This window comes from Acanthochromis polyacanthus, chromosome 7 (genome assembly GCF_021347895.1).
Source record: "Acanthochromis polyacanthus isolate Apoly-LR-REF ecotype Palm Island chromosome 7, KAUST_Apoly_ChrSc, whole genome shotgun sequence".
Lineage (NCBI taxonomy): Eukaryota > Metazoa > Chordata > Actinopteri > Pomacentridae > Acanthochromis > Acanthochromis polyacanthus.
Window position 1 is genome coordinate 42,948,404 of NC_067119.1, and position 24,727 is coordinate 42,973,130.

The 24,727-nt window shown below is 44.4% G+C and overlaps 1 protein-coding gene across 5 annotated transcripts in view; it reads left to right on the forward strand.

Moving 5' to 3' along the window:
- Nucleotides 1–24,727, forward strand: part of zmat4a (zinc finger, matrin-type 4a) — a 268,548-nt gene that overhangs the window by 163,572 nt on the left and 80,249 nt on the right. The gene's annotated exons all lie outside the window — the stretch shown is intronic.

Here is a 24,727-nt window from a genome sequence, read left to right on the forward strand (position 1 = left end):
TGTGCTGCTCCTTCACGTTTTAAATCTGCTACACCAACACTCAACGAAAGCTTACCTTTAAAGATTATGACCCCAATCAGATACTAGCAATTAGTTTTGCAGAAAAGTGAGGTTATTATTTATTTTCTCTATATATAGCTGTCTGCTGTGTGTAGCAGTTAATGAGACAGAGAGCCAGAATCTCCTCCTACAGCTGTAATGTCAGAATATTTGTACTTGTAAAGGTCAGTCCTTGAAGATATCTGTCAGTTGCATTAATACAACCATTGTTACTCCTATGAAGGCTGGTTGTGGTGATTCTACTGACTGATGTCTTGTCAGACAGTGTAGATTGTGATATATTGATCATTGATGGAGTGCAGCCTTATTTTGGGGTACATCTTGGACTCTAAGTGCTCCTCTGCAGGACTAAGAAGAACCCTGTTGACTGCATGTGTCAGTTTGATCCTTGTGGAGTCCACGAGGATGTCACAAGCTGTTAGTTCTAGCGAGGCGGAGGGAGAACGTTCCAGCCTGTCGTCTCCCAGTCACAATATGTCAATAGCAATTAGCCAGTATTATTCCAGCTGGTGGAGGGCCGCCTGCCAGAAGAGCAGAAGGAGCCCAGAGGTGTTGTAAAGGGCATCGAGGCGTGACCGCACCCAATGGGAGAAACAAGTCCTCACAGCTGATTGGACATGGGCCCCTAACTCAAGGCCTGATTGGTTGAAGTGTACCGTGGCTGGTGGAGGTCAGACGGAACGGCTGCGGTCAGTTCAGCTCTGTCACATTGGTGATTTTTTGAATACAGGACGCCTATGCCGAGAACAGTCCATTTAATCCATGGCTGTGAATATGCACCGCTCGCAATTCTGTCTTTTAGTCCCTTTTTCTACAGTTATAATGTATTAGCATATTATAATTTTTAAATAGAAATTAGTCTGAATCGTTTAAATAAATAAATATCATTAACCATTTTAAGTTAAGAGATACATCCATCCATCATCCATCCATCATCCATCCATCCATCAGCCATCATCCATCCATCATCCATCCATCCATCATCCATCAATCAATCATCCATCATCCGTCCATCTGTCCATCATCCATAATCCATCCATCCATCATCCATCCATGCATCCATCCATCGTCTATCCATCCATCATCCATCCATCCATTATCTATCCACTATCCATCCGTCCATCATCCATCCGTCCATCTGTCCATCATCCATCAATCATCCATCATCATCATCCATCCATCACCCATCTATCATCCTTCATCCATCCATACATAAATTCATCATCCATCATCCATCCATCACCCATCTATCATCCTTCATCCATCCATCCATAAATCCATCATCCATCATAATCCATCCATCCATCCATCATCCATCCATCATCCATACATCCATACATCATCCATCCATCTATCCGTCATCATCCATCCATCCATCCATCCATTATACATCCATCCATCATCCATCATCCATCTGTCCATTATCCATCCATTATCTATCCATTTTCCATCCGTCCATCATCCATCCGTCCATCTGTCCATCATCCATCCATCCATCCATCATCCATCCATCCATCATCCAACCATCATCCATCACCCATCTATCCATCCTTCATCCATCCATACATAAATTCATCATCCATCATCCATTCATCACCCATCTATCAGCCTTCATCCATCCATCCATCATCCATCCATCATCCATCCATCCATCCATCCATCCATCATCCATCCATCCATCATCAGGGTCATGGGGGTGGAGTCTATTCCAGCTGACTGAGGGTGAAGGCAGGGTTCACCTGGACAGGTAACAGTCTGTCACAGGGCTACACATAGAGACAAACAATCACACTCACATTCACACCTACAGACAGTTTAGAATCACCAGTTAACCTCAGCATGTTTGTGGACTGTGGGAGGAAGCTGGAGAACCTGGAGAAAAGCCACACATGTACAGGAGAACATGGAGACTCCATGCAGGAAGATCCCAGGAAGATTAAAGGTTAAAAGAGATTTCTTGTCATTTTCATACACAAGCAAACGAAATTTTGTTTCTTGACCAGTGGCTGCAGTGCAATAAAAACATCAATAAATGTGTTCATCATGTTAAAATATAGACATCATAAGAAACAAATAAATAACAATCAAATCTGATAAAAAAGAATAATTAAATCACTCAAACAATCCAGTCTCTCTGAAGTGCATTAAGGTGTGGCTGTATGTGGGGATGGAGGACTGTCCATTAAGCCTCACATCCTGAGCAAAGAAGCTCTTCAGCTTCCTGCTAGTTCTGCAGCTAATACTGCTGTATCTCCTCCCTGATGGCAAAAGGGAGAAGATGTGGTGGGAGGGGTGGAGCGGGTCCATGATGATGGAGGTGTCTCTGTTGATGGTGGTAGATCTCCATCAGGCTGGGGAGTGGGGCGCCAATGATTCTGCTGGCTGTCCTGACCTGTGGAGCTGTTTTCTGTCCTTCATGCTGCAGCATCTGAACCAGGTGGTGAAGCCAGAGGTCAGGATGCTTTCAACGGTGCCTCTGTAGAAGGTGGTGAGGTGTGTGGTAGGGAGGCCTGTTTTTCTGAGTTTGTGGAGGAAGTGGAGCCACTGCTGAGCTTTTTTGAGGACTGCTGAGGTGTTAGTGCTTGTAGTTAGGTCTTCATCAGTGTGAACCTCCAAGTACTTCACACTGCTGACCTTCTTCACTGCAGTCCTGTCGATGAATAGTGGTGCATGATCCTGTTTGCCAGCCCTCCAAGGACAGCCGGGACACGAACCAGGGATCTTCTAGGTGTGACACGACAGTACTAACCACTGATCACTGTGCAGCGCTAAAGAGAACTAGTGTTTCTAAATAGTTTCTTTCATTTTTTTCACCGCCTACCATTGGTGATTAATCATGAGTTTCCAGGTTTCTTAAATCTACCCACTCTATCAACTTAAAATCCATCTGTTCAGAAAATAACATGACTTGAAACAGAAACAACACCACACACGCTTTAGCTGAAGTTTAGTACATTATTTTATAAATTAGATTGTTCCACATTGAATGCTGATAATGAAGAGCAGAGGATTCAAACAAGCAGAAAAAGCAGTAATGATTTGGAAGATGGAGCAAACGTATCAAAACATATTACTGTGTTAGGAACACAGGTTTTACAAAGATTCTTTATAAAACAGGATGTTAAACAGGAGAGAAAAGGCACAGAAAGACAGAGGAAAGAGCAGCAGAGTGGAGATAGACGAGGACAGGTAGAGAAACAGTAACAAAATAACACAGTTGATGAATCGAGAAAACAAAGCATTCAGACTTGTTTCATCATGTCTAAATGCTTTTCAGCTTTGAATGCTTTTAAGCATTTGGTCCATGTGTTACTTTCTCTGGAGGTTTCACTGCAGTGTCCTCTAGTTAAGGCTGGAGAGCTGCAGTTGGGTTGTAAATGGTGTCAGAGATCTGCTCTGAAGTCCAAGTGTCCACCACAGATGTTCCGGTTATCGTTGTTTAGACTAATACTCATTTAATGATGGTATTTCTAATTATTTGGCTTCTGTGTGGCTCTGTTCAGTTTTATATTTGAATGTTTGCATCTCTGGACTTTGTGAAGCTCATGAGTGGCTTCAGTGTTCTCCTTCAGAAAGTCAGTCTGTACATTCTGCCTGGTGGAATTGAGAGACGTGCTTCAGAACAACCTTTAGATAGAATCACAGGTATTTTGGTAAATCAGAGTGTACACATGCAGCAGGTCTCATTTTCCCTCCAAAATGATTGGTCCTACACAAAGGGCAGAGAGTATACGCTCTGGTGGCGTATGAGCTCCAGCAGGCTGAGGTCTGCGTGGACATCACACTTCCACTGAAAGCTAAAAGACAAACAGTCCTGACTGCTGGTAACAGGATGTTTACGTCTCTGCTTCCCAGTAGCTCTGAGGACAGCCTGGTTCCCGTGGTCTCCTCCCAGTCCTTCAGGCCTCCTAACTGCTAACAAGGAATGCAGTGTTCCATCAGAATGGCTTCAGGGTCGCTTATACCTGAAGTAAACTCTGAACCCTGAGGGAGAAAACAGCAGCAGAATCTATGCTGTCTGCTTCTATGTGGTGCAGCTCTACCTGTACTTACTGAAAAGGTATCTGATGGTGGGGAGAGGATGGAACCATGCTGTAATGTCATAAATGACTGCATTCAGTTTTGCTTCGTGTTAGTCTGTCATGATGGGATACAAAATATTCACAAAATTCAGCTTCATCTTTCAAACCTAATTAACTGATTAAATTCAAACACAGCATTGTGTCTTGCGGCTTTATAATGTCAAAGCAGTAGCAGTGTTTTCACTGAGCAGCTGTCAGTTCTTTGAATGGTGGTGAACACGGTGGATTAAACAAATGGTGAGTCTGAAAGTGACAACAGACAACTTTTCACCTGTTCGCCCACAGTCTTTATTACTGCCAGCACAGCTGTCACAAAGACTAGATCGCTTTCCATTTTCCTGAGCCTCAGCCAGCAACGATGCAGGACACAAAGCTGGACAGCAAAGAAACACCAAATCAGTGAGGAGATAGAAGGATTTGTTGTCAGGCTGTGAGAGGTAGTGCTAGCAGCCTGGATACCGGCCGAACAAGAAACAACCGCTGGAGTCTCACTCTGAGATCGAAACTTTGATGTCAGAGTAAATCTCCTGGATCTCAACAGGCCAGCAGGGTTTACTGCTTTCTGATCTACTAGAAATAAAGCCATGGAGGTTTATCCCTGCTTTACCTTTGTCTTCTCCTCCAACAACAGGCTCTCCTTGTGCCAGCCAGAGTCTTCACAGTTAATCCACTTCTTCTATAGACTGAATCTTCATCACTGGGAGATGTCCTACCTCTAACAGACAGGTTTATAGGAAACTTACTCATTCTAAACACCAGCTGTGTTATTATTATATAGTCCTTACAAGGTGTAATCAGCATTTCCTTCATAGTGACCACTTAAATCAAAATCCTGTCTATTTCCATGTTAATCAGAGCTGCAGGAACTTAGCTGAACTTCTCCTTGTATCTATACACCTCTACTCCCAGAGCATCCAGAATATCGTGCTTCCAATCTCACCCTACTTCACGACATGTCCTGTCTTTCATGAAGGCTGAAGAAGACGATCCTCCACACCCACAGAGAGTCTTTCTCTGTGGGTGTGGAGCACTACTTCTCTAGAAAGTAATGCATTTTTCACTGTTTGTCGCTTGTATTCCTGGAGCACTGATTCCCAGCAGTAAAAATGCTTCATTATGGAGGTGGAAAAACTTTGGTTTGTGCCACATTTAATTGACTCAACATTTAGAAACAGATGTGTTTGAGAGCAACAAGCAACCGGCCTCTCATTGGAGAAGATGCTAAAGATAACTGGTCTGAGTTCAGAAGTTGAACAACTGACACTGTGCTGAGATCAGTGTGCAGTTAGAAGAGCAGTGATGTTAAAGGGACAGTATTAAGGCTTTAAACCATGTCTGGACTGTACGTAATTAGAATGAACAAACTCTGACAGTAACTGTTCTTCAGACTGAACGCTATCAGAGAGTCTTCTGAAGTGTGAACTAAAGACTCGTTCTCTGTCCGTTTGAACTCTGGGCTTGAAAAATGTGCTGGCAGAAAAATATAATTGCCTGCCATTACAGAAGCCGGGGCCAGTGCCTAACTAGTGTTCTTCTGGTATGTGGGCTGGGTAAACAGGGGATCAGCTGCTGCAGAAGCTCTGGTTCATTTCCTAGTGAAAAATTATTTAACATCCACCCACAACTGCTGCAAAATCTGGTTTGAGTTTGGCAGAGAAAGTTGTGTTGTTGTTAGACCTCATTCCTCTTCATAAGCAGCTGATAAAAAGTCTTAATTATAACCAATGTTCTGAACTAATTGGAAATTAATGAATTTCAGTGACAGTTTTCAAACAAAATGAAGACAACAAGTGTTACGTTCTCCATTGTCTTCAGTTTGTTAATCAAAGAACACACTGCTTCTTTAATCCACTGACTACAGAGATCTCAGTGATAGAATCATTAGAGATCTGGCTGTTAGTAAAAGATGGTTAGTGTTGGAACTTAAAGCCGTCCATATCTGTGTCTACATCTCTTCTCCACAATGCCTGCGTCTGCAGTGATAAGAGAAGAGGGATTTGCCAACATCAACACAGTCATTATGGAGAGACTGGAAATGTCAGCATGCTCGCTGCACTATTCAGCACTTGGACTAATGAGTGTTTCTCTCCAGCGATTATCAATTAGTAATGAAGTGGCAAATCATCCTATCAGGCAGAACCAGCAGTGTGAGCCTGTGGAGAGGAGAATGAGACGGCAGCAGGCTGCTGGGACGAGGAAATCTGTTACACCATCTACTCTCCACATTCCTGCTTCTCCTCTTTGATCTTTCCTTGTTCATTGTCTCTTCTCTGGTCCATTCCCGGCCTGCTGTCCTCTGTCCCTGTCCTCCAGCATGTCCTCACACACTTCTAACCTGCTGAAGAAACGGCCAGTCTGTCTCCTCAGACCTCCATGGTATGAAATATTCAGCAGCTCCCACAAAGGAGGGGGTGTCATCATCCACAGCTCTGCATATTGTTGTTGTGTGTGCAGAGTTGTGAAGCTATGGGATGGCAGAGACAGGGTTGGGCAACCATTAGCACTTTTAGCACAAGTTTAGAGACCCCAGGGTCAGCAGCAGCTCCACACAGCTCCTTAGTGCTTTATGGGGGTTCTTTAAATGTTTTTGAGCTGTGTGGCTCTAGAGGAAGGCAGCAGACTGTAACCTGATGGATCTGCTCACCTTTGCTCTGGCTTTAAGATGTTTTATTTGAACTTTTTAATGCTCCAGTGGTCCGTTAGATCCTTTCCTGTTCTAGCTCACATCCTCTCTGTGCTCATTGTGCTTTAAACTAATAGTGAGCAGCTTTAAGATGAGCTCTTTCATTTACTGTAACTGAGGACTGTAGTGTTGCAGAAATGTAAATGGGATGGAAAATGGATTTGTGGTTGATGGCCCATTAAGACTCTAATGTGAGCAGATTGTTTCTGTTTAAAAGAGGAGATGGTGTCTTTTCCTCAACGTTAATGTTTTTCCAGAAATAACAGCAAAGATTATCGGTTAAAATTGGCCACACAATTAGTTAAAACCACTTGTTTGTCTCATACTCTTTTCCTCATTTTTAAATTTTAAAAGTTGACAGAATGGAACTCACTAGAATCACTTCTATATGAGGGCAGGAATTACGATCTAAAGCAATCAGTGACCCGCTGGGACTGAATGGAAAGTTGGCTTTTATAATAACAATCTATGTTTGAATAATTTATTGGAATGTCTCTTTCATTATTTTATGTTAATTCAACTTAATCTTTCTAATTTCTATTCAGTCCAGTTCAGAACTTATTAAACTGTTCGTTGTAACTCGAGGTTTTTTAAAGAACCTTGAAGTTAAATGACGGCACTCCTGAGATTTCAAGTAACTCTTTAAATAAACTTCTAAAATAAGCTAAAGTACTTTTTTCTTCTAAGCATTGTTAAAGAATTAAAACTCTGCGAAGACTCTTTTACATTAAATTCAATCAAGGCTGTTTTCAAAGTGAAACCATGTGAACCCTGCCAAACAGTTGTCTTTCCTCTTCCTGAAAAGAAGTTCCTGTATGTCTACAGTTTAGTGGATAGAATAGTCACATTTAGTTCCAGTAGATTCATAGTTTTTCCAGTTTCTGTGTCACACAGGATCCCATCATCTTAGTTCTGATATTTCCAGATTCCAGAGTATCTTCTTTAAACAATCATGAAAGGATATTTCTACTGACAGCAGTTTATGGTGAGGTAAATGTGACGAATAAGAATGTCATGATCAGTGATCTCTCCATGGATAGAAAGACTAATATTAAAAGGAAATGATCTGCAAATTTTATCACATCTAATGATAGAAGATCTGAACATTCCAGATGGTTCTAAAAACACAATCATATTTTAACCTGGAGCAACAAGTTACATCTTAGCATTGGATGACTGACCAAAACCAAGGGGTCTGATGGATCACTCCCCAGAGTCTAACCACCACCCCCACCTAACCACCATCACCAATTTTCAATTCAATTCAGTTTTATTTACATAGTGCCAATTACAGTCAAATTGTCTCAATACGCTTTACAGAACCCATGTGAACCCCCAGAGCAGCCCTAAGGAGATAGTGGCAGAAAAACGCCTTTAACAGGGAACGAAACCTGGAACGGAACCCGACTCTTTATGTGGGAGAACATCTGCTGCTGGAAGGAGGTAGAGAGGAACAGAAGAGGTAGAGGGGGAAGGATGGGAGAAGAGAGGAGTGGGGAACAAAGAACATAGAACACACAGTTGGATACATGTATGATCAGACAGATGATACAAATAGAAGCTAACATGTAAACTGATTCATAGCTTACTGTTCTGGTGTACAGCTCTGGTATTAAATCTACTACATATATAGCTGGTAGTAAAATTCAAACAGTATGTAGAAGAGCATATCAGGTATAGTGAGGATGATGCAGAGCAGACTGGTGGAAAAGGGTTAGGGTTAGGGTTAGACTGGTGGAAATGAGCAGCTGGAAGCAGAGGGCTGGAGGAAGGTCAGCAGCAGCATCCCACAGTGGACATGATGGAGACTGGACCAGCTGGTGGGACAGCAACCACAGATCTGAAGCATCCAGCTCTGGGACCAGGAACACTCGGAGAAATAGCACAGGGAGAAACAGAGTTAGTGTAATGCAATAACAGTATATATATTAAATGTAAAGGTAGATAGAGAAGGGCTCAGTGCATCCAGAGAGGTCCCCAGCAGCCTATAGGCCTATGGCAGCAGAACTAAGGGACGTCCAAGAGGAAGACTCCAGTTGACCCCTCAGGGTCACCCAGTCAGCCCCAACTATAAGATCTGTCAAAAGGAAGGTTTTAAGCCTGGTCTTAAAAATAGAGAGGGTGTCTGCCTCCAGAACCCAAACTGGGAGCAGGTTCCACAGGAGAGGAGCTGATAACTGAAGGCTCTGCCTCCCATTCTACTTTTAGAAATTCTAGGAACAACAAGTAAGCCTGCAATCTGAGAGCGAAGAGTTCTACTAGGATAATATGGTACTATCAGGTCTTTGAGATATGATGTCGATCGGTTATAAGAGCTTTATATGTCAGAAGAAGGATTTTAAATTCTATTCTAGATTTAACAGGAAGCCAGTGAAGAGAAACCAGAATAGGAGAAATATGATCTCTGTTGCTGACTCCCATCAGTACTCTGGCAGCAGCGTTTTGGATCAACTGTAGATGTTTGAGAGAACTATTGGGACATCCTGATAATAAGGAATTGCAATAGTCAAGCCTGGAAGTAACAAAAGCATGAACTAATTTTTCTGCATCACTCTGAGACAGAATGTTCCTGTTTTTACAATATTTCGCAGGTGAAAAAAGGAAGTCTACAGACTTGCTTTATGTGTGAGTTTAACTCCAAGTTCCTCACAGTAGAACTGGAGGCCAATGTGATGCCATCCAGAGTAACTATTTGCTTTGAAAGTGAGTTTCTAAGATGTTTGAAAGCAATTCCAATGACTTCAGTCTGATCTGAATTTAGTAGTAGGAAATGGAAATTAATACAATGCTTCCTAATAATATTGCCTAAAGGAAGCATGTACACACGTGGACAAAATTGTTGGTACCCTTCAGTTAAAGAAGGAAAAACCCACAATTCTCACTGAAATCACTTGAAACTCACAAAAGTAACAATAAATAAAAATTTATTGAAATTAAATAATCAAAAACAGCCATTACTTTTGAATTGTTGATTAACATAATTATTGAAAAAAACAAACTAATGAAACAGGCCTGGACAAAAATGATGGTACCTCTATAAAAGATTGAAACTATTTGACCAGAGTGACATGATTAACTCAGGTGTGTCATTTATTGACATCACAGGTGTTTCCAAACTCATAATCAGTCAGTCTACCTATTTAAAGGGAGACAAGTAGTCACCCTGCTGTTTGGTGAAAAGGTGTGTACCACACTGAACATGGACAACAGAAAGCGAAGAGAGAATTGTCCCAGGACATCCGAAAAAAAATGATAGACAAACATCTTAAAGGTAAAGGCTATAAGACCATCTCTAAACAGCTTGAAGTTTCCTGTGACAACAGTGGCTCATATTATTCAGAAGTTCAAGACCCACGGGACAGTAGCCAACCTCCCTGGACGTGGCCGCAAGAGGAAAATTGATGACAAATTGAAGAGACGGATCGTTGGAATTGTTTCCAAAGAGCCCAGAGCAACCCTCCAAAGAAATTAAAGGTGAACTCCAAGGCCAAGGTACATCAGTGTCAGATCGCACCATTCGTCGTTGTTTGAGCCAAAGTGGACTTCATGGGAGACGACCAAGGAGGACACCACTGCTGAAAAAAACTCATAAAAAAGCCAGACTGGAATTTGCAAAAATGCATGTTGACAAGCCACAAAGCTTCTGGGAGAATGTCCTTTGGACAGATGAGACCAAACTGGAGCTTTTGGTAAGGCACATCAACTCTATGTTCATAGACTCAAAAACCAAGCATACGAAGAAAAGAACACTGTCCCTACGGTGAAACATGGAGGAGGCTCAGTAATGTTTTGGGGCTGCTTTGCTGCATCTGGCACAGGGTGTCTTGAAAGTGTGCAAGGTACGATGAAATCTGAAGACTATCGAGGCATTCTGGAGAGAAATGTGCTGCCTAGCGTCAGAAAGCTTGGTCTCAGTCGCAGGTCATGGGTCTTCCAACAGGACAACGATCCAAAACACACAGCCAAAAACACCCAAGAATGGCTGAGAGAAAAACGTTGGACTATTCTAAAGTGGCCTTCTATGAGCCCAGATCTGAATCCCATTGAACATATGTGGAAGGAGCTGAAACATGCCATTTGGAGAAGACACCCATCAAACCTGAGACAACTGGAGCTGTTTGCTCATGAGGAGTGGGCCAAAATACCTGTTGACAGCTGCAGAACGCTCACTGACAAATACAGAAATCGTTTAATTGCAGTGATTGCCTCAAAAGGTTGTGCAACAAAATATGAAGTTATGGGTACCATCATTTTTGTCCAGGCCTGTTTTCATTAGTTTGTTTTTTTAAATAATTATGTTAATCAACAATTCAAAAGTGATGGCTGATTTTGATTATTTAATTTTCAATAAATTTTTATTTATTGTTACTTTTGTGAGTTTCAAGTGATTTCAGTGAGAATTGTGGGTTTTTCCTTCTTTAACTGAGGGGTACCAACAATTTTGTCCACGTGTGTATAATGTGAACAGTATTGGTCCTAAGACAGAACCCTGAGGGACTCCATGATTAACCTTACTATCCTCAGAAGAGTCAAACTGGAATCTGTCTGATAAGTAGGATTTAAACCAGTCCAGTGCTGTCCCTTTAATGCCAATACAATGTTCTAGACGCTGAAATAAAAGTTTGCTGTCAGTGGTGTCAAATGCGGCACTAAGGTCCAACAAAACAAGTCTAGAGACCAGGGGGCCTCATTTATAAAGCTTGCGTACGCACAAAACAGGGCTAGAAAGTGGCATACGCCACTTTCTACGCAAAGGTTGTGATTTATAAAAACAAACTTGGCGTGAGAATGTTCGCACCGGTTCGCCAACCTTGATTCTTGATGCTTGCTTACGCACAAAACAGGGCGTAAATCACAAACTTTGCGTAGAAAGTGGCGTACGCTGTGTTCATTGTGATTTCTAAAACAAACTTGGCGTGAGAATGTGCGCACCGGTACGCCAACTTTGATTCTTGCTTAAGCACATTTTGGAGACAGAGGGAACGGCAGTGCGGAGGGTGAAGTGGTGAATTGAAACCAGATTGATCTCAAACCTTTATTGTTATCACATATTAGACTTGTAGAGCCGGATAATCATAAACCCTCATTGTTGTAGATGTTCATATAGTGCGCCATTCGGCCTACGACTGTATTTGCAGAACTATGTTCATATATCAGCAGGGGCGGATTGAACGTTATTTCATTTGGTCGTTTGACCGAAGGGCCGGTCCACATCTGGGGCTGGTGCGGTGATCTTTATTAAATAATGTTGTTTACTGATCACCTGGCGCCCGTACGGCTCATCGGGGAAAACAGAAGACCCATTTGCAGGGGTGGTCTCCGACGCAGTGGCCCGGGTTTGATTCCTGCCCGCGGCACTTTTATGCATGTCTTCCCCCTACTCTTCTCTCCATTTCCTGTCACTCTTCACTGCAACTATCACAGTAAAAAGGCAAAAAAAAGTAAAGAATTTTGTTTATTTATCCATATGCGGCCGAATGGGATGAACGTCCAACCATTAATCAGCCCTGTACAGACACACATGCTTCACACCACAACCCCCGAGTGAAGATGAATTTCTCTATGTGAACCGAAAAAAACGTACATTCAATCAATTTACAAATTATTTGTACATCGGACATGATCATAACAGATTTAGTGGCAGGGTGGCCTGGGTCAACACATGATTCATTCATCCTGACGCACAGCAGGGAAAAGACTGCAGGGGGCGCTGCGTGAAATGCCGTGGATCAGCAGCTTATTTATATACAGATACATTCATGAGTTACTTTGCATTGACCATTCATGGTAAAATGTGGGTGTGTTGTGGGCGGAATGTGAGGTGGATCCACCTGTACAATCTTCCAGCTGGTGTGTGATTTATAAAGAAATTGCGTGCAGCTGTGCTTATGTACAGTTTTATAAATCAGGGGTGAAGGGTATACGCCCTTTTCGTATTATAGGCGTACGCAAACTTTAGTATGAATCCTATGCAATGTTTTATAAATGAGGCCCCAGACTATTATCTGATGCTATGAAAAGATCATTATTAACTTTCACTAGAGCTGTTTCTGTGCTATGATGCATCCTGAAGCCTGACTGAAACACTTCAAACAAACTATTCCTTTGTATTCACCTTATTCAGCTCCACCCATTTTCCAACGGGTGGGACTTCCTGTTTTGAGTAGCACTTCCAGTAACTCGGTCATGGCGGTGTTTACAACTGAGAAAGTGATGTGGGAAGAAACGAAAACCTCTTTAAAAAACAGAAATGGATCAAGTCTGCCGCATTCGCGACTTATTACAGAGTGGGAGGATGACATGAAAAGTGGCCACAAGTCATGTATGGCGATATTTTTAACTATTTCGTGTTGTCTCTTGGCGTTGATCGCTCAGCTATGAGGAATTATAAGAGCACTGAAGCCTATCAATATTTGCACAGTAGTAAAGTCGGCGCTGTTCTGTTACATCAAGAATGGGAATATACGTTTCTTAAAGCTAATGTCAGTCCGAGTCAGGCTAGTACCACCTCACACATGGTGGGTGTTGGTGACAGCTGATGAAGCGGTGGAGACCACGGGATGCTCCTGTATCGCTGGGTTGGGACGGTCCTGCAGTCACACTGCTGCGATATTATGGAAGGTATGTTGATTGGAATAAAACTTTATTTGATTCATGTATATACGATGTGGTTGTGCAAACGTAGGTTGTTATTGTCATTTCTGAAACAGCTCCTGCGGTTTACTGTGTTATTAGCCCTGTCACAAGCTAATGCTAATTCCCTGGAGCAACAAAAAACTGATTCTGACCAAACCGCAGTCATAACAACGTTTCAAAATAGCAGAGAGTATCTTTTACCTCACTGATGGCACGGCTAGGTCTTTAGTGAAAACTGAACTTTGGTAGAATCGCTGTAGCTGCGCTGACAGTGATCAATGCAAGCTGTGTGTTTACATAGCCATGAGCTGGTCCGCAGCATTCAGATCTAACCTTTCTGTGCTCTAAACAATTCTGAGAGAGAGAAAGCTTCATCTTTCCCCAGTTGTTGTGGCACCCACGGACAGCGCAATTGATGCCAAACATGTTAAAATTGCTTAAAAGAACATTTAAAAGTAGCTACAGTAGCGAGAGGACTCGATGTTGTTGTAGTGCGAAGACGGTCAACCGGAAGTCACTCTCAAAAATGGCGCCGCCCTGCCTCACTTCCTGAATAAGGTGAATATGTTCATAGAATTGCTTTGCAAAATTTCTCTCTCAGTTTCTCTCCCTATCTAACACCACCCCCCATCTAACCACCATCACCCCTCTATCTAGCTACCACCTCTCTATCTAACAATCACCTATCTAACAATCACCCCTCTATCTAACCACCTCCACCACCACCACCTCTCTATCTAATCTCCACCCCTCTATCTAACCACCACCCCTCTATCTAACCACCACCACCCCTCTATCTAACCACCACCCCTCTATCTAACCACCACCCCTCTATCTAACCACCACCTCTCTATCTAACCACCACCCCTCTATCTAACCACCACCACCCCTCTATCTAACCACCACCCCTCTATCTAACCACCACCCCTCTATCTAACCACCACCTCTCTATCTAACCACCACCCCTCTATCTAACGACCACCACCCCTCTATCTAACCACCACCTCTCTATCTAACCATCACCCCTCTATCTAACCACCACCCCTCTATCTAACCACCACCTCTCTATCTAACCACCACCCCTCTATCGAACGACCACCACCCCTCTATCTAACCACCACCCCTCTATCTAACGACCACCACCCCTCTATCTAACCACCACCACCTCTCTATCTAACCACCACCCCTCTATCTAACCACCACCTCTCTATCTAACCACCACCCCTCTATCTAACCACCACCCCTCTATCTAACCACCTCCACCACCACCACCTCTCTATCTAATCTCCACCCCTCTATCTAACCACCACCCCTCTATCTAACCACCACCACCCCTCTATCTAACCACCACCCCTCTGTCTAACGACCACCACCCCTCTATCTAACCTCCACCCCTCTATCTATCCACCACCCCTCTATCTAACCACCACCACCCCTCTATCTATCCACCACCCCTCTATCTAACCTCCACCCCTCTATCTAACCACCACCACCCCTCTATCTAACCACCACCACCCCTCTATCTATCCACCACCCCTCTATCTAACCTCCACCCCTCTATCTATCCACCACCCTCTATCTATCCACCACCACCCCTCTATCTAACCACCTCCACCCCTCTATCTAACCACCTCCACCCCTCTATCTAACCACCTCCACCCCTCTATCTAACCTCCACCCCTCTATCTAACCACCACCACCCCTCTATCTATCCACCACCCCTCTATCTAACCTCCACCCCTCTATCTATCCACCACCCCTCTATCTAACCACCACCACCCCTCTATCTATCCACCACCCCTCTATCTAACCTCCACCCCTCTATCTAACCACCACCACCCCTCTATCTAACCACCACCCCTCTATCTAACCACCTCCACCCCTCTATCTAACCTCCACCCCTCTATCTAACCACCACCACCCCTCTATCTATCCACCACCCCTCTATCTAACCTCCACCCCTCTATCTATCCACCACCCCTCTATCTAACCACCACCACCCCTCTATCTATCCACCACCCCTCTATCTAACCTCCACCCCTCTATCTAACCACCACCCCCTCTATCTAACCACCACCCCTCTATCTAACCACCTCCACCCCTCTATCTAACCTCCACCCCTCTATCTAACCACCACCACCCCTCTATCTATCCACCACCCCTCTATCTAACCTCCACCCCTCTATCTATCCACCACCCCTCTATCTAACCACCACCCCTCTATCTAACCACCTCCACCCCTCTATCTATCCACCACCCCTCTATCTAACCTCCACCCCTCTATCGATCCACCACCCCCTCTATCTAACCTCCACCCCTCTATCTAACCACCTCCACCCCTCTATCTATCCACCACCCTCTATCTAACCTCCACCCCTCTATCGATCCACCACCCCTCTATCTAACCACCACCACCCCTCTATCTAACCACCTCCACCCCTCTATCTAACCACCTCCACCCCTCTATCTAACCACCTCCTTCCCTCAATCTAACCACCACCACCCCTCTATCTATCCACCACCCCTCTATCTAACCTCCACCCCTCTATCCATCCACCACCCCTCTATCTATCCACCACCCCTCTATCTAACCTCCACCCCTCTATCTAACCACCACCACCCCTCTATCTAACCACCACCCCTCTATCTAACCACCTCCACCCCTCTATCTAACCTCCACCCCTCTATCTAACCACCACCACCCCTCTATCTATCCACCACCCCTCTATCTAACCTCCACCCCTCTATCTATCCACCACCCCTCTATCTAACCACCACCCCTCTATCTAACCACCTCCACCCCTCTATCTATCCACCACCCCTCTATCTAACCTCCACCCCTCTATCTATCCACCACCCCTCTATCTAACCTCCACCCCTCTATCTAACCACCTCCACCCCTCTATCTATCCACCACCCCTCTATCTAACCTCCACCCCTCTATCGATCCACCACCCCTCTATCTAACCACCACCACCCCTCTATCTAACCACCTCCACCCCTCTATCTAACCACCTCCACCCCTCTATCTAACCACCTCCTTCCCTCAATCTAACCACCACCACCCTCTATCTATCCACCACCCCTCTATCTAACCTCCACCCCTCTATCCATCCACCACCCCTCTATCTAACCACCACCACCCCTCTATCTAACCACCTCCACCCCTCTATCTAACCACCTCCACCCCTCTATCTAACCACCTCCTTCCCTCAATCTAACCACCACCACCCCTCTATCTATCTACCACCCCTCTATCTAACCTCCACCCCTCTATCTATCCACCACCCCTCTATCTAACCTCCACCCCTCTATCTATCCACCACCCCTCTATCTATCCACCACCCCTCTATCTAACCACCTCCACCCCTCTATCTAACCACCTCCACCCCTCTATCTAACCACCACCACCCCTCTATCTATCCACCACCCCTCTATCTAACCACCTCCACCCCTCTATCTAACCACCTCCACCCCTCTATCTAACCTCCACCACCCCTCTATCTATCCACCACCCCTCTATCTAACCTCCACCCCTCTATCTATCCACCACCCCTCTATCTATCCACCACCCCTCTATCTAACCACCTCCACCCCTCTATCTAACCACCACCACCCCTCTATCTATCCACCACCCCTCTATCTAACCACCTCCACCCCTCTATCTAACCACCACCACCCCTCTATCTATCCACCACCCCTCTATCTAACCACCTCCACCCCTCTATCTAACCACCTCCACCCCTTTATCTAACCACCACCACCCCTCTATCTATCCACCACCCCTCTATCTAACCTCCACCCCTCTATCTATCCACCACCCCTCTATCTAACCACCTCCACCCCTCTATCTAACCACCTCCACCCCTCTATCTAACCACCACCACCCCTCTATCTATCCACCACCACCCCTCTATCTAACCACCTCCACCCCTCTATCTAACCACCTCCACCCCTCTATCTAACCACCACCACCCCTCTATCTATCCACCACCCCTCTATCTAACCTCCACCCCTCTATCTATCCACCACCCCTCTATCTAACCACCACCACCCCTCTATCTATCCACCACCCCTCTATCTAACCTCCACCCCTCTATCTAACCACCACCACCCCTCTATCTATCCACCACCCCTCTATCTAACCTCCACCCCTCTATCTAACCACCACCACCCCTCTATCTAACCACCACCACCCCTCTATCTATCCACCACCCCTCTATCTAACCTCCACCCCTCTATCTATCCACCACCCCTCTATCTAACCACCTCCACCCCTCTATCTAACCACCTCCACCCCTCTATCTAACCACCACCACCCCTCTATCTATCCACCACCACCCCTCTATCTAACCACCTCCACCCCTCTATCTAACCACCTCCACCCCTCTATCTAACCACCTCCACCCCTCTATCTAACCTCCACCCCTCTATCTAACCACCACCACCCCTCTATCTATCCACCACCCCTCTATCTAACCTCCACCCCTCTATCTATCCACCACCCCTCTATCTAACCACCTCCACCCCTCTATCTAACCACCTCCACCCCTCTATCTAACCACCTCCACCCCTCTATCTAACCACCACCACCCCTCTATCTATCCACCACCCCTCTATCTAACCTCCACCCCTCTATCTATCCACCACCCCTCTATCTAACCACCGCCACCCCTCTATCTATCCACCACCCCTCTATCTAACCTCCACCCCTCTATCTAACCACCACCACCCCTCTATCTATACACCACCCCTCTATCTAACCTCCACCCCTCTATCTAACCACCACCACCCCTCTATCTAACCACCACCACCCCTCTATCTATCCACCACCCCTCTATCTAACCTCCACCCCTCTATCTATCCACCACCCCTCTATCTAACCACCTCCACCCCTCTATCTAACCACCTCCACCCCTCTATCTAACCACCACCCCTCTATCTAACCTCCACCCCTCTATCTATCCACCACCCCTCTATCTAACCACCACCACCCCTCTATCTATCCACCACCCCTCTATCTAACCACCTCCACCCCTCTATCTATCCACCACCACCCCTCTATCTAACCACCTCCACCCCTCTATCTAACCACCTCCACCCCTCTATCTAACCACCTCCACCCCTCTATCTAACCACCTCCACCCCTCTATCTAACCTCCACCCCTCTATCTAACCACCACCACCCCTCTATCTATCCACCACCCCTCTATCTAACCTCCACCCCTCTATCTATCCACCACCCCTCTATCTAACCACCACCACCCCTCTATCTATCCACCACCCCTCTATCTAACCACCTCCACCCCTCTATCTAACCACCACCACCCCTCTATCTATCCACCACCCCTCTATCTAACCTCCACCCCTCTATCTATCCACCACCCCTCTATCTCACCACCACCACCCCTCTATCTATCCACCACCCCTCTATCTAACCACCTCCACCCCTCTATCTAACCACCTCCACCCCTCTATCTAACCTCCACCCCTCTATCTAACCACCTCCACCCCTCTATCTATCCACCACCCCTCTATCTAACCTCCACCCCTCTATCTATCCACCACCCCTCTATCTATCCACCACCCTCTATCTATCCACCACCCCTCTATCTAACCACCTCCACCCCTCTATCTAACCACCACCACCCCTCTATCTATCCACCACCCCTCTATCTAACCTCCACCCCTCTATCTATCCACCACCCCTCTATCTAACCACCACCACCCCTCTATCTATCCACCACCCCTCTATCTAACCTCCACCCCTCTATCTAACCACCTCCACCCCTCTATCTATCCACCACCCCTCTATCTAACCTCCACCCCTCTATCTATCCACCACCCCTCTATCTATCCACCACCCCTCTATCTATCCACCACCCCTCTATCTAACCACCTCCACCCCTCTATCTAACCACCACCACCCCTCTATCTATCCACCACCCCTCTATCTAACCACCACCACCCCTCTATCTAACCTCCACCCTCTGTGTGTTGCCCTGTTGCCTTCAGTTTCCCATCATGAACCCACACACCGCAGTTTCATTATACTGTATGCCCAGAGACCAAACCACTAACACTGCTCTGCCCCAGGACTTCGCTGTGGTAATAATTACAGCTATAGATTAAATGCAGCTTTATTTGGAGATATGAGCCCTGTGAGGACAATATAAACTAGAGTCATTGATGTCAAAACCCCAGCTCTACTGAACTGAATACTCGACTTTTGTAGGAATGTTTGTTAGTAGGACTTCACTGATAGCAACTGTGCACTAACAGGTTTTACACAGTGTAGATACATGATATGTACACGTTAAAAGTCTGGGGTCACCCAGACAATTTCATGTTTATATAATTTACCACATTAACAATGTCTAGACTGGATTTATCATTCATTTAATGCTATCTTCATTGAAAAAACTGCTTTTCTTTCAATAATAAGGACATTTCTTAGCCTTTGAATGATAGTGTGTGATCGGCTACTTTGTCTGTGCTCATCATGGTACCATCTATTAAATGCATTTGTGCAATTCTAGTGTTTTCTTTGCTCAGTGACTGCATGGTATCTTTGACAAGCAGCTGACAGTAGGGAAACATGTAAATGCAGAACACTTAATGAAAGAATGATGTTCAAGTATTAACTGAAACACATTCTGCTTTTTCAGCTTCTCACTCCTCAGTCCTTATCCTTCACTTTTCATGGTGTAAAGACCTTCTCCGGTGAAAATTAAGCTTTATATCATGTCAGTGTGTCACTATAGTGTTTTTATAGGAGTGAAACAGGCAGTCAACACCCTGGCTGAGTATTTTCATCTGTAACCTGCAGTGTACCAATAGCAGTCTCAAAAAGACATCCATCGGTCCATCCATCCATCATCCATCCATCCATCCATCCATCCATCCATCATCAGGGTCATAGGGGGTGGAGTCTGTCCCAGCTGACTGAGGGTGAAGGCAGGGTTCACCTGGACAGGTAACAGTCAATCACAGTTTAAAAAACATGGATTCAGATTTCTGAGCTTTTGTACGTAACAAACCCAAAGAACCAATCCTGCTGCAGGATGAGACTTCCTGTGTCATTATTTTGCTTTAGAATCAGTTTGATTCTGAAAATGTATGGCTGAACTGCCCACATATTTCCCCTTGCCATAGTGTAGAGTAGGTTGATGTTGAACAGATTTATAGAACAGCTGCCACTACTGAGGAAGGATGAGTAAAGACGAAGGCAGGGACTTCATAGATCTGCACATCCTCGTGGAAACAGCAGTATAGAGTTATATCTAAGCCAGTTTTGAGGCAGGAAATGATTATTTCATGTAAAAAATACATTTAAAACACTTTTAAATATGTAACTTTGATACACACAGGGTATTAATGGTCTAATCAAAAGAAAGACTTAAATGTTTATTGCAAAAACATGCAAGGTTTCAGTGGGAACCCTGGAGAGTTTGACTGCAGCCTCCAAAGATCCAAACACAACAATGGAAGTCCCTGCTGATCCCAAATCAAACTGACACCAACAAGTTATTGTTGGTCTCTGAAGACTTTAGTTGTCTCTTCATACCAACAAATGTTTTGTGAAAATAGCTAGAAAACAACGGCATCTGAGATTGGCTCAACTCTGAACCTTTTCAGTTAAACGATAATCTTTGAAATGCTCTGTGGTGGAGGCCTGGCTAAGAAGAACACTTGGCTCTGTCGATTACTGCAATTTTGTAAAACTGGAGGCATACAAAGAGACGATCACTCCCAGGTTCTCTTTATTCCACAGGAATATAATAGACCCCCTATAGGAGGCTGAAATATCAGACATGCTGCAGACTCCTTTATCTGCCTGCATTCAGCCTCCTCGCAGCAGCTGAAGGAAACATGAGCTGCAGCTTCTGCATCTGTCCTGCTTCAATGGGAGGAGAGGCTGAGTGAAAAGCATCCCAGGTCCAGTGACTGACAGCAGGCAGCTCGGTCCAGCTGACCATCGGTTCACTGAGCGGCTGCCAGCTGCTCGAGTATCATTACAGCGTTGTCTTGGTGATTTCTTCGACATTGAAAACATGACTTCTGGTCTTCCACTGAGCATCACCTTGTGACATTATAGACCCTCAGGTTTGATCTCATTTAGAGCCACTTACCAGCTCGTGTCAGCCTGTGAATACTGATGCCTAAAGTATGCCTGCATGCTTCTATTTACCATTCTAACTTTACCTAATGTGATTTCCAACAGCAGCAGACAGAAGAAACAGCCGCTAATCATCCTATTTCATTCCAGAGAGGATGGTATTATATATTTAATCATGCAAAGCAGAAAAGAACGTAGGAAAACAAATTCAAATGGTTACTCCATATTCCCTGTGGGATCAGCCATTCTGAATGCTGTGTAGTAGTGTAGTGTTTGTCAGCTTCAGTGTGACTTTTTGGCTTCTTTACTGTTTTTGACAAATGCAGCAGATGGAGATAGAGATGACAGCGATGACAGCTGATGGGTGGAGAGTGATGTATAGGTTTTGAAAGAACAACTCAGGCTCTTCAGGATAAACCTCACAATACTGCAGTCTGTGTGAGTGCTACAGCTCAGTTCATATGTTCAGTCCAGAAAACACAAAGCTGTGGTCTACCTACCGGCCTGTATGGTGCTCTGCATGCAGGACGGGAAAATTTATCAAAGCAGAATCAGACAAAACAAATCGTGATTTGAAAGAAGTGATTTGATGTTAACATTCTACCTGTATTCATGTTCTTTACTAGTCAAGAAAAGTTAATGTGTAAATCAAGCCTCCCACTTTTCTGTAGGAAAATTGAACACATCTCTTATTTAGGCATATCCATGTCATTCTAAGGTGGTGTTAGTCCATGACCTGGTTACAGCTGCTGAGTTTCTCTGCTGGTAATCAGAAACTATTAAAATTTTGTCAGTAAATGCTCTATCACTGCAGTGTATTTGTCTCATGTTAAAACACAGAGACATGAATTATTTAGGTCTTTGGATTGAAGTCCTGTGTAAACACAGTCCATTTATCTTTGAGAGGAATAAACTACAGCCAAAGTAAATTTGCAGTGCTGTCAAAGTTGACACCTCAGCTGGTTTCCAGTTTCCAGCATAAACTTTCACTTACCGCAGCTCATTATTCTGTCAAGGAACACGGTGGAGTTATATTATGATCAGCGTACATGAATCTGTCCGTCCATCCGTCTGTCCATCCGTCCGTCCATCCGTCTGTCCTTTCGTCTGTTCGCAACATCACTCAAAAACAGACAAAAGCATTTGGATATAATTTTCAGGAAAGGTCAGAAATGTCAATCTGTGATGCAGCTTATAGTCTGGATTCACGGATAAAATCCACCTCTGAGGACTTATCAGGACTTATCCATCAGAAATGAACCAAGGAACAGCTGATTAAACTGTGGGGGTGTTTCTGAGTCACATCAATTCCTGCTGCATATTTAGGTCACATGATTCGGTATTCGTACATAACATACAGACAGGATGAGAATTCTTAGAATTCATTCTTTGGGGACCTTGAATGTCACACACTGCATCTGACATCCCACAGTTACACAACATATAATGTGCTTAAGTAGTCTGTGAATCCAAAACCTCAGCATGAACCCGGCAGAATGCAAAACTCATTAATTCCAGGGAGGTTACAGTACTGACTGAAGGCTATGGCTGCATTAATAACCCAATGCAATAGTGGTCACATAATAAACACCGGTGGACAGAGACCAGAGCAGCTCAGCTTTAACATCTATTCCTCTCCAGTTTAAGGCTGAGCTGTGAAGCCTGTACAGGTAAATGTTGATGTGTAAGCATGGGGATGTGCTGCTGTATTAAGCTGAGCATAGGAAAGATACGACGGTTTATTCACCCTGCAGAGTTGAGTCCACACACGGAGCATGGTGTGCTTTAAAACAGATTCCAGATGTAGAAGCAGATTTTCATTCAGAATAGAAAATATTCCATTCTGAAACCAGAATGACGCCTCACACACCACTATAAAGCTAGATTTTATTCATTGTCTGCAGAAATTGTTGACTTCAGTCTAAGAGAGCACAGTGAGCCGGGTGTGAATGTTACACTCTTTATCCATTCTAAATAAGAGGCAGCAGCTTATCAGGTGTTCAGAGTTTGTTCTTTGGGTTCTGCATGCCTGTTTGGGTTCATAACTTCTGTTTTAATGGATTTTATTCCAGTTAAACAGTGATGCATGGTTTGTTCAGATGTTTCAGTCTTGACCTTAGAACACGGACAAAAGCTTTTTTCTTCAAGTCAAAAAACTTTAAAATCATGATTTTATAAACACAATTGCTTTTTTTTTAGATGAATCTCAGCATGAGTACTTTGTGCTGGTGCAGATGACAGGGTTTGATAATAAATCACAGCACAGGAAAGTAAGCCTAAACTCCCTTTAACTCCATACTGCGCTACAGCTGTGTTTCTCTCCATCTTTACCACGGCTGTCAGAAAAGCATCCATTATGCTTCAGATCTGCTGCGTCTCTCCTGAAGATGATTTCAGACTGAGCTCCACATATCCACAAAGTGCTTCTCAGGATGAGGCAGCTCTTCACAGACAGAGGCAGGATGTATTCATGTTCAGAGCAACGTCAAAACATGTACAACACATTAACAGATGTGCGATGGTAAGCCAGTTTATTCACAACAAAATGATAAGAACACAAACTGAAGACTGTTTAAAGAGTAGTATTTACGGTACGGTATCACCATTGACTACCTCATGAAGCTCATCCACAGAACAAGAGTGTTCAAAGCAGGAATCAAAGAATCTAAGATATAAAACATGTTCTGACTTATTTCACACTGTTTTGTTTCTTTCATGATTCCAGATGTGTTCATTCATAGTTTTGATGCTTTCAGTTAGAATCTACAGTGGAAATAGTAAATAAAGACACTGAATGAGAAGGTGTGTCCAAACCAAAGACTGGTAGTGTACATCTCTCACCTGGCTCTGCAGATACCTGGCTGGCTTTTTATGAATGAAGTAGACCGTGAAGTGGCCGCTACAGATAAAACCAGAACAGGAAACTTTAATCTGGTGTTCTTAGAAAAACAAAACCAGAGAGGAAAGGTTAGGGTGTCAAATAGAGGCAAACAGATTACACTGAGGTCTGAATGAGTCTGAGACACACTGATGAGTAAATGTGTGGTAACAGTAGAATATTATGGGATGTATTGTTCTGTCTAAGCACTGTGAGAGACAGATAGTGGGAGGTGTGGAGAAATGAACAGCTATGTGTTCCCAGTAAAT